Source organism: Wolffia australiana, chromosome 1, assembly GCF_029677425.1.
Source record: "Wolffia australiana isolate 7733 chromosome 1, ASM2967742v1".
NCBI classification, from domain to species: domain Eukaryota; kingdom Viridiplantae; phylum Streptophyta; class Magnoliopsida; order Alismatales; family Araceae; genus Wolffia; species Wolffia australiana.
Window position 1 is genome coordinate 1363442 of NC_135835.1, and position 11559 is coordinate 1375000.

General features: G+C 43.0%; 1 pseudogene across 1 annotated transcript; it reads left to right on the top strand.

Moving 5' to 3' along the window:
* The first annotated feature begins 4925 nt into the window (after nucleotides 1-4925).
* On the top strand, nucleotides 4926-8791 carry LOC144707971 (UDP-glucose 4-epimerase 1-like; annotated as a pseudogene). The gene is made up of 6 exons (XR_013582607.1): nucleotides 4926-4949; nucleotides 7815-8042; nucleotides 8109-8190; nucleotides 8263-8344; nucleotides 8413-8504; nucleotides 8571-8791. The product of XR_013582607.1 is annotated as a UDP-glucose 4-epimerase 1-like (transcript).
* Nucleotides 8792-11559: the final 2768 nt, after the last annotated feature.

Sequence of the window (11559 nt, forward strand, 5' to 3'; positions counted from 1 at the left end):
GGGGGTCCCTATGTATAAGACCCCCCCCTGATAAGGGCCCTTTGGCCCTTACCAAGGACCATCTGCCCTTAGTAAGGGCCATTGTGCCCCTATATAAGGGGGCACGATGGAGCCCTAAATCTTCAGGCCAGGAATCATCAAGTTTGAATTGTGGTCAAAGGCTTGGTCTCACGAAGGGGAATAAGAAGAAAAGAAAGAAGAGGGAGTAGGAAGAAGGAGAAAAAAGGGAAATGGAGGGGGAAGGAAGGACCATTGTGTCGCCGCCATCCTTGCACGTGAGGTGTCCCTACACCACAGTCGTTGGTCACCTCTTGAGCAACACGTGCTGCCGCCCCAAGGCTGCCCCATGCTAGTAGATCAACGCATCAGGGGAGTGCCAGTTGTTGGGTTCCAAAGGCCTAGATCTGGATGAACAAATCAAAACGATACACAGCTGAAGACACATAACCAAATCAAATGACATTGTTAAAATCATAAAAATGAAGTACCTTTACACAGATCGCATCCTGGAGAGAGACGAGTTGAGCTGTTCAAGTGTACAGACTCGAGATGTATCCACGCGATCTCCTCGGCACGCTGAATCTCCTCCTCATAGACGGAGGGGGAAGAAGGGAGAAGAAGGGAGATGTATCCATTCAATCTCCTCCTCCTCCTCATAGACGAGATGTATCCATTCAATCTCCATCGTCATTGTTGCATTGTCCCAATCGCATCAGGGATGGAGAAGGGGTGTGGGAAGAAGGGAGAAGAAGGGCAAAGATCCCTGAACAATTCTGGCTTTGGTGAATTTCGTTCAGGGCCTTTCCCTATTTATATTAAATGGGTACTTTCCATAAAACCACCAAAACTTAAGTGTATCTTCCAACGTCCAAAAGATCGTTCGCGTGTGACCCTCTAGGCCCATGTACCAGTCTAGTTAATGACTCTAGTGGCCCAATAACCTTTATTAGCCCTCAAATTAATTAACTATATCATCATATAGATTAATTAATGTCAGATCAGTTTAACCCAATTGATGGGTTGAGTCTCCAACACGTGGGGTGCCAAGCTACACCTCGTGTTCTAGAAGATACAAAGGAGTGTATATCTACTCACTCATGGAACCTGTTCATCATCGGTTACCATCTACGTATAATCCCTCATCCACTTGACACTCCTTGGATGATTTCGGGTATGGTCAACTATCAAACCCTAATCGACCATCTGAGTTAGTACTAATGCATTTTTTCGAAAATCATCGGAGAACTCTTCTCCGATATTTCACTACCTTTGCCAAGGACTTCATCACATCGTCTTCCTTGAGCTGTAACCTCTTATACAGAGGGTGGACGATCCGATTTTGAACACTCAATCGTCTTCGTGAACTTCTTGATGTACCCAAACTAAGATCATTTAGAATCCCATGTGATGGCACACGCCATCGAAGAACGTCAATGACGTCGTCCGCGTTGCCACCACCATCGTCGAAGATCGGGTGACATCGCACAAATATCCCATTTTGATTTTTGTCATTTTCCTAGTCATATCTCGTGTTTTCCATGTTTGCCATCCTGTTTTCGTCTCACTACGACACGCCGCGCCCGCGTTTTCATCATTGTGGAAAGGAGCCTTCCCCTTCCCCTTTTCTGTCTTTTATTTTAATTTCCTCCCCCTTCTATGCGTAATGGGGGCTCATTCTATAAGGGCCCCTAATGGATTCCTCTTATGTGTTTTGTTGACCCACTAAGGGGGAGCGCCCATTGACCTCTTCCCCGTTATAAGGGAGGAGGGGGGCACCCTAGCCCCCTTAGACTAGGAAGAAGAAAATTTCATCGTTGTGTTTCACTCTCTTGGTCTCCCTCCCTCGTTTAGAGAAGAAGAAAGAGGGAGGAGGAGTTGAGGAAGAAGAAAGGTTGTGAAGAAGGGAACTGAACAGGGACATCGTCACGATTGCCAATCCTGTTCAGGACAGAGAATCGGACCTGTGGGAGGAAAGTCGGATCACCAGATCCAGGCTGACACCTCGTCTCGCTCTTCTAGTGGGCAGCCTTTGTTGGGACAATGGTGCAACGCACCGCCCCGTGGTGTACCCCTCGCTCGGTTAAAGCAAGGCAAGAAGACAGCCGGAGGATCCCGCTGTAGTCATTTTCGTGGCCCTCCCAAAGGAGGCTGACTCTGTCGATCATCGAACTATGGCCTTACATGCTCCGCGGAATGCCCCACCCTGTCAGGAATCAGTCCATGTGTCCGTTTCTTCTCATCCTGTGCAAGCATCAGAACGATCCCTTGGTCTCTCGTGACTGGTCGTGGAAAGAAGCCGGGTTGACTCGTCAACCCAGCGGGATGCCCACGCCCTTGAGTGGCACCAAGAAGGCGGGGTCAGGATCGTGAATGTCAATCGATAGTTCACTTGCCCTCCTCCCCCCCATTAGCGTCATCCGACCACTGACTAGCGGTCAGTGCTATAGGGCGTGCATGCCAGCGGCCAATCCGACAATACTACGGCTACGGGCTGAGTCCTAGGTGCATGTTCCTCCCCTCCACATGGTAATCCCAATCTGGTGGTGGGGGTTACGGCCCTCGGGGCGCCTCTAGACCCAAGTTCGCACCATGCAACTCTCCAAAATCACCACGGCAGACAACTCAATGGCCTGCTGACTCCCGCACACCACTCGCTCGACCAAGTGACTTCATTTAGGCGGAACCACTTCCACACCACTAAGTCACCGACTTAGTCTGACGTTGCACGCGCGGAGCTCGCCATCCTTGTCTGGCTGCACAGAGCCCCACCGCTCGGGTTGCGCTCTCCGCACTGGACTTGAGCTGGAGCTAAACAGCCTCTGCCCCTTTGGTCGCCCTCTTACCTCCCCAACTCCTCCGACCTTTACGTACAGCTCCAGCATCACTGCTCGTCGAGCTGCCGTCTGCTCTTTGGCGTCTCTCTGCTCCACTCGTTCCGAATCAATGTCGACGAAGTTCTGCACCACAAGCCACGTCGACGAGGTACGCCATCCTCTCCCGACGCTCGTTTATTTACCTTTTGCGGTAGACTTTCATCTCGACTCCACCGCGCTCGGCCTAGGTAGGTGAGTGAGACCAATTGAGAGAAAACTATGACTCTGTGAGTGTCTTACCGGTATGGACGAGGATGTATGTTACGTGCGAGCCCTATGGATAGAATCCGTTCACCCGTAGACGCCTTTGTCACTCTGATGAGGTTCGAGAGGTCACCGTCGCCGTCACCCGGCAACCCCATCCTAGCTTGGAGCTCGGTGCCTCCCTCGGGTTGGAGCCTACACGTACAACACGTAGGGCACTCATCTTCGCATCGTAGTTACATCGACATGTTAGGGTTTTGATCCGTCGGACGATGACGCCGTCAACGTTCGATACCATCATCCCTTTGGCACCAAACCATCATATTCGGTGTCGACCGGACGACGTCCCCGACGACGTCCGACATCACCGTGACTAGAGACTCGGTTGCCATAGTCAAAGTACAACTATCTGTCCATAAGACATCTTTGGTGTCTAAGGGTTGAGGACCACTTACACAATCGTGACTTGAATAAACTTGATTGACATTTCGATATAATACCATTCTGGTATTCATATGGATCAATTCAGTGAACTCTTTCCACTAAAGAGCACCCACTATCTATCCTTAGTGTCTCCACACTAATGGCTACAGGACTGGCCATACTCATCATATGAGTGAGACAAGATAGTGCTATTCTATCCAGATACTTTGATGTCTTTCTCATGCATCCTTCGAATGGGAATGTTTAGAAGACATGCTTAAAGATTGATGATCTCCGTATTACAATCTCATCATAGTTCACTAAGTCCGATCATGTATTCATGAACTTCACTATAAGCATTACACGTGCACTATAATGAATATGTTCTATTAATGAACATGGAATGAGATGTGGAATGTGTGATTGGCTTGCCGACTACATATATTTCCAGCACTAGTGTCATTAGACGCTCTTGCTGCCTGTGCATTGGCATTTTTCCATGTCACTCCGCACTCACGGATCTCCTCGGAGTGGCGTTCCCAGTGTGCACCCTTGCATGGATCGCACCCGACTAGTCACGCTCTGCCCTATTTCACCAACCGCCCTCCACTGAATCACCATTGCATCCGCACGTGTCTTCAGTATCGGTTGCTTCACTCGGGCCACTGTTGTGCCTCGACCGCACGCCAACGAACCACCGTCACCAACGTCTTTCAAATCGCTCACGTAGGAATGTCATCCTTGCGCACCGCTACCTAGTGTGATTCACGCCACCATACAGAGCTCAATCAAAGGCATGTCTCCATTGACTTCAGCCTGCTATGGGTCGTCACGGGCTGAGTCACCTTGCGCGACGCCCTGATGCGATTGCATGGTCGTCTCATGGTGTGCCCGTTGACGCATCGAGCTACTATGGGAAAAGAGATCGAGGCACACTGGTCCAATACTTTGACATTGAGCTGACCAGCCTGCCGTCATTCGAGCTGCTTTGAGCATGCGTAACACTGTGAGCATGTCCTCGCACGTTGAGCTGCTGCCCACAATTGCCGCTCGGTCTCTTGGTCGAACCACATTATGTTACTGCCACCGCCAGCCACTACCGTTGCTGCCAATCGAGCTCGCGTCCGTGCTGTACCCCAGCTTTGCTGCCGCCGCCACTGCCTTTGGCTGAGTACTACGCGACGATCGCTTCGGCACCAACGAATGCCCACCATCACACTTGACTGCCACCCCACCGATACAGACACGCCCATCAAGCTTCTTCGCCCGTGTTGTCTCATCAACATGAATCTCTCCTCCATGCCTCTATTTTATGACATCATGCTCCAGCACCGCGCCATCGCCGCCCCTCGAGCAACACCATGCCCGTCCCCGGCTCCCCTCCACTGCACCTGCATGTACCCGTTCGCGCCGACGAAAACACCGATGACGAGTGACACCACTGAAGAGGTACGTTGTTCCCCCATGCTCGTCCGTTATTTTATCTCTTGAAGTATATTGTCGACTGCACTCCACAACACTCGGGTTAGATTAGGTGAGGGCTTATATATTGAAAACTACAACTTGAGTGAGTTTTTTGGTACGGGTCGAGCCTGTCTGTTACGTGCGAGCATCAACAGAAATATTTTGTTTGGCGACGTAGTCAACATCGTCGCTCTGAGAAGGTTCAGAAGGTCAATGTCACTGATCGCCGCCCCAGAGCTAGGTGAAACCCCACGAGTCAAGGCCTGCACGTACATCCGCCTAGGACATGTCATCATGTAGTTATATTCTCGTAGGGAATTCTATCCATTGGGTGACATCACTGACGACGTCCGGCATCATCATGGTATTAGACCATCGTCTCAGTACGCATCGGATGACGTCACCGATGATGTTTGACATTAGTTCATGATATAAATTAGTGGAATGTTTTGCTCCTTCAAAATCTTGTTTGGGAATGTTTGAATATGATAAAGACACATAAATAAAAGGCACTATTCAGTCCATTGGGCATGTGACAATGAGTTTAGATTGATCTTTATCTTTTCAGACTCACATCTTCATCCTTTTGCTAGGTTATTGCCATCGATCGCATATGTTTTTAGCATCACACACACCATCACTGACTCTGCAGCTCATTGATGTGTAGGTGCCTTCATTGCCATCACCATCTATGATGATAAAATTCACATCACTCCTCCCCCTTCCATTTCTGCTATTTCTGAAGCCATTTCTGCTACAATCCACAATGGTCAAACTCATCCTCTGACTCCAACACTAAATAATTTATTTAGAATTTGTATTTTATCCTGTAAAATTCTATTAAAATTGCCTAAATGTATTTTAATTTTTGAATAAATTAGGTTAATAGAAAAGTTATTTTATCACTATTTAATAATTATTTACATTTATTTTACTTAGTAATTTTATTACATTATATTATTATATGAAAATATATTTAATCATGAAAATAGAAATTAAATGTTTTCAATACCTGCTCTTTGTTGATTACACTTGCATTAGAATTGTTTTTGTAAGGAAAATTATAAATATTTTTGTCTAAATCAGAAACATTAAACATAAATTAACGCTAATGTATGTGTTATCACCTTTCAAATCACAGTTTTTGTAATTTATTTGCATCTTTTCTTGTAGCGCCTTGTGCTACTGCACATTAAACAAAGAAATTTCAGCTTGTGATTGGTGCCCTATGGCATCATGATGAGTGTAGCCATGATGGTACCTTTGCAATGATTTGCACAACTAATCATTGTAACAAATTAATCATTGGTCACCATATTAATGAGTCAGGTGGTGACTTTTGATTGAGTATGGTTCAAAATGGAAATGAATTTTTAAATCAAATAAAAACTTTAATCGATTCCTAAAAGTATACTCTTGACTTAGAAAATCAATATCTATATGAATTCAATGTCAAAAAATCCAACAAATATTATAAATTTAAAATATTTACTTTAAGAATAAAGTATACTAAAATCCATTAAAGCCCGAAATCCATGAAAATTAATACTATTCTAAAAATTTATCTAGTCATTTTAATCTTAATAATATGCCTATAAAATCATTTTAATGTATTTAAACATGTATTCGATGATTACTCTAATAGTTACTGTGTTATCAGATTGACTCCTTTCTAAGTTCCGTATGGACATTTGTGATCTCAACAATGATTTACAGTTTATAATTTCTATTGAATGATTTATTTCAACATCACCAGAACATATGTATCAGCCCAGTGACACTTATGGTTCTAAAGTCAACATCTGCATCCTGTTAATTGATATTCTAAATTTGAAACATTAATCCTAAAAATAATGAAATAAATATTGGATTCTATTATTCCTTTATTATACATTTTTTTTGTATCGGAGAAGCTTCCACCATTGTGTCTTTGTAGTGTTATATGTATCTGCTTAGAAAGAGTAAAACATATCTACATTATATGCCATCCTTTATAGAAGAATGTAGACAGTGACGTGTGATTTAGATGAGGTAAATTACCTTTTTCCTTGTCATAATTTCATCTCAACTTGATTATGTAGGGTTGCAAATGAAACTAAAGTCAGGTTGTACAAACATATGGTGTATACATAATCACGTCCAGATGAAATCAATACATGGAAAAAGTAATTCACCTAATCCAAATCACATATATCTTCTATTACAGTAGTGCATACTTAAGATAGAATGTGGAGCCACATAATAATGTTTAAACTATGATGTCATCAAAGAACATGCAAATTATACAACTTATCTTAGTATTATCATTTTCAATAGACCAGAAACTTACTTGTGGGGACTGTTCGGTTATAATATTATAATATGTTGTTACACCATAATCAAACTGCTTTAATGTTTTCATACCTAAATTCACTTAGGAAGGATGTTAATTTTTATTTTTGATCCTGAGGTCAAACCTTTGCATTTTCATAAAATTTGTTATTAGAAAATGCTCACGGATGAGTTGAGGATAAAAATAAAAATTCAAACTTAAAGGTCGTTAGAGTTGGAAAATAATTATAATAAAATTTTTGTGTTATAAATTGCTTTCAGGAAAGGTAATATTTTTATTTTATTTAAATAGCATTATATTTGGAAATAGGGACGTGACGCCCCAGACGTGAAGAGATGGATGATGCGTTGTAACAGATGGTGACGTGACGAGATGTTCGTCACATCACCGTCACATCACTCGTCCGAGGATTTTCCAAAAATTCGTCACGTTCCCGACGCTCGTCCCCCGTCCTCGTTTCGTCACGTCACCGTCACCAGGGACGGGAATTATTTTTATAGAAATCGCCCATCTTCCAGCTTTTCATCGAAGAGATTTGCCGCGATCTGTGCCTCTCTGATCCGGAATGGAGCATCATACTGCTGAGATATTTCAATCCAGTCAGAGCACATCCCAGCAGCTTGATCGGTGAAGATCCTCACGGCATCCCCAACAATCTCATGCCCTTTCTGCAGCAAGTGGCCTTGGAAAGAATCCCCGCTCTCACCGTGTTCGGAACTGATTATTCAACCGAGGACGGCACCGGCGTAAGAATCTGCCTTGAATTTCATCTCTTTGTATCCAATCCGACGGTCGCCTCTACTTTCTCGCAGGTTAGAGACTACATCCATGTCGTTGATCTGTCCGTGGGTCACATCTCCGCACTCCAAAAGCTCCTCGACGGATCTAAATTGGGTAATTCTTCTTCTTCTCCTTCAAGCAAGCAAAAAATGGTAAGAATGGATGATTAATCCGTCTCGTTATCAGGATGCAAGGTGTATAATCTGGGGACGGGGAAGGGCACCCGGTGCTGGAGATGGTGGCGGCATTTGAGAAGGCTTCCGGCAAGGTAACGCCTCAATCTCATATAATCTTGTAATCGATGATCATCTCACCGAATTCAATCACGGCGGGCAGAAAATCCATATGGTGTCGGCCGGGCACCGGCCTGGGGACGCGGAGACTGTCTACGCGTCCATCGCCAAGGCGGAGAAAGAGCTCAACTGGAGGTAAAACTCGAGAATTAGATGTTTTCTTACGCTACGTCTCTTCTGATCAGTTGTTCTTTCGTGCAGGGCGCAGTTTGGGATCGAGGAGATGTGCAGAGACTCGTGGAATCGGGCGTTCAAGAACCCCTGGGGCTACGAGTCTCCGGATCAGTCATAGAGAAGATTTCGAGAGAGAAATTGACCTCACCATTGCGTTGCGAACACTGTACATGACTCTTGATTATTACTAACTCACTTGTTGTTCCGATCATATATATTTGTTATTGTTATTAATATAAGTTAAATAACATCACCGTCCCTCTCCCTCTCTCTCTCAACTCCTCCCCTTAAGATTGCTCCCTCTCCTTCTCCCCTTACGATCTCTCTCTGAGTCTCTGTCTCTCTCTGGATCATTCCCTCTCCTCATTCCCTCCCTCTCTCTGTCCCTCTCTGGATCGCTCCCTCTTCCTCCTCTCCGGATCATTCCGACGTCGGAGGAGTGGTCGGAGATCGATCTCGGCAATCGGATGGTGTGTAAGGAGTTCAAGAAGGATCAGATGGTGGTCGGAGATCGATCTTCGCGATCGATCATCACGTATCCACGCCACGCGCCGTCTCCTTCAAGAAGGAGTTCAAGGACCACGTCACCTCGAATTTGTTCGATGAAAAACCCAGGAGATGCTTTGCAGACGTCATCTGTGACGGACTTTTCGTCACGTCACACGTCCGGACTACCCCGTCACCGTCACATCACCGTCACGGCTCATCTGGTTCATCACCGTCACCGTCACGTCAATTGTCACAAGTCCGTAACGGTGACGCGTGACATGACAGATAGACATGGTCGTACAGTGAGCGAATTTTCGCATGCACAAATGGGGTTGTGCGGTGGGTGGTGCGATTTTGTGCGCATAAACGCACCGCACACCGCACCAAAGTGCACATTGTTGTTGTTTTTTTTTTAAAGCAGCCACAGGAACCAATATTATTAAATATTTAATTCATAATATATGTGGTAAACATACTATGTTTAAATCATAGTCTACTTTGTTGAATGAAGCAATTTTTGTGGGAAAATTTTGTTTTCATGTATTTTTTTAGAATTGTCAAAGACATTATTTTAGAATTGTCGTCCTTTGACAATTCTGAAAATTACAAGAGAAATAAAGAAATCATAAATTCTTAAAATAGTCGGAGAGAAATAGAACAGCCATGATCATCAAATCTTCTTTCATTGATCCCTCTTCTTCTTGCCAGAATCGTAATTGCTGTTCTGAAATCTTCTGGCCATTGCGAACGCAATCTCCAAAAAGCCAAATATTTTGGCAGCAATCTCCAAAATGAATTCATCTTAGAAATTCTGAGAAAATACAAGAAAAGTAAAAAAAATCAAAATTGTACAATCGGGGAGAATAGAACAGCCATCATCATCAAATATTCTTTCTTTCATCCCTTTTCTTCTTGTCAGAATCATAATTGCTGTTCTAGAATCTACTGGCTAATGCAAACGTATTAAAGACAGTAGCTCAACGCCCAAATACTTTGTAAAGCAGTATCCAAAATAACTGATCTTCCAAAATTCGGGAAAAAAGAAAAATAAAAGAATTCAAAATTCTACAATTGGAGAGAAAGAGAACAGCCACGATCATCAAATCTTCTTTCTTTGATCCCTCTTCTTCTAATCAGAGCCGTAACTGGTGCCTTGTAATCAACAGCCAAATCTTTCGCAAACAATCTCCAAAAATAATGTCTTTGAAAATTTTGGAAAAAAAACATGGCAAATACAAAAGATCAAAATTCAACAACTGAAGGAATAGAACAGCCACGATCATCAAATCTTCTTTCTTTCATCCCTCTTCTTCTCGCTAAAACTGCAATTGCTGTTTATTAATCTAATGGCTGTTGCGAAACGTAAAGTAGCTTAACAGGCCAATATTTCGCAAAGAATCTCCAAAAATAATGTCTTTGAAAATTCTGAAAAAAATACATGAAAGCAATTTTCTTGGGAAAAATTGCTTAAACTCCTCCTCCTCCTCCTCCTCCTCCTCCTCCTCCTTCTTCTTCTTCTTCTTCTTCTTCTTCTTCTTCTTCTTCTTCTTCTTCTTCTTCTTCTCCTTCTTCTTCTTCTTCTTCTTCTCCTCCTCCTTCTTCTTCTTCTTCTTCTTCTTCTTCTTCTTCTTCTTCTTCTTCTTCTTCTTCTTCTTCTTCTTCTTCTTCTTCTTCTTCTTCTTCTTCTTCTTCTTCTTCTTCTTCTTCTTCTTCTTCTTCTTCTTCTTCTTCTTCTTCTTCTTCTTCTTCTTCTTCTTCTTCTTCTTCTTCTTCTTCTTCTTCTTCTTCTTCTTCTTCTTCTTCTTCTTCTTCTTCTTCTTCTTCTTCTTCTTGTTCTTCTTCTTCTTCTTCTTCTTCTTCTTCTTCTCTTCTTCTTCTTCTTCTTCTTCTTCTTCTTCTCTTTTTCTTCTTCTTTTTCTCTTCTTCTTCTTCTTCTTCTTCTCTTTTTCTTCTTCTTTTTCTCTTCTTCTCCTCTTCTCCTTCTCCTTCTCCTTCTTCTTCTTTTCATTCATTTTCTTTTTGTTCTTGTTCTTCTTTTTCTTCTTCTTCGTCTTCTTCTATTGTTCTTCTTCTTCTTCTTCTTCTCTTTTTCTTCTTCTTTTTCTCTTCTTCTCCTCTTCTCCTTCTCCTTCTCCTTCTTCTTCTTTTCATTCATTTTCTTTTTGTTCTTGTTCTTCTATTTCTTCTTCTTCGTCTTCTTCTATTGTTCTTCTTCTTCTTCTTCTTCTTCTCTTTTTCTTCTTCTTTTTCTCTTCTTCTTCTTTTTCTCATCATCTTCTTCTTATTCTTCATCATCATCATCTTCTTCTTCTTCTTAATCATCATTATCATCATCATCTTCTTCTTCTTCTTCGTCTTATTCATCATCAATATCATCATCATCTTCATCTTCTTATTCTTTTCTTCTTCTTCTTCTTCTTGTGCTTGTTGTTGTTCTTCTTCTTCTTCTCTTCTTCTTCTTCCTGTTCTTCTTCTTATCCTTCTATTCTTCATCATCGTCCTCATTCTCTTTCTCTTCTTCTTCTTC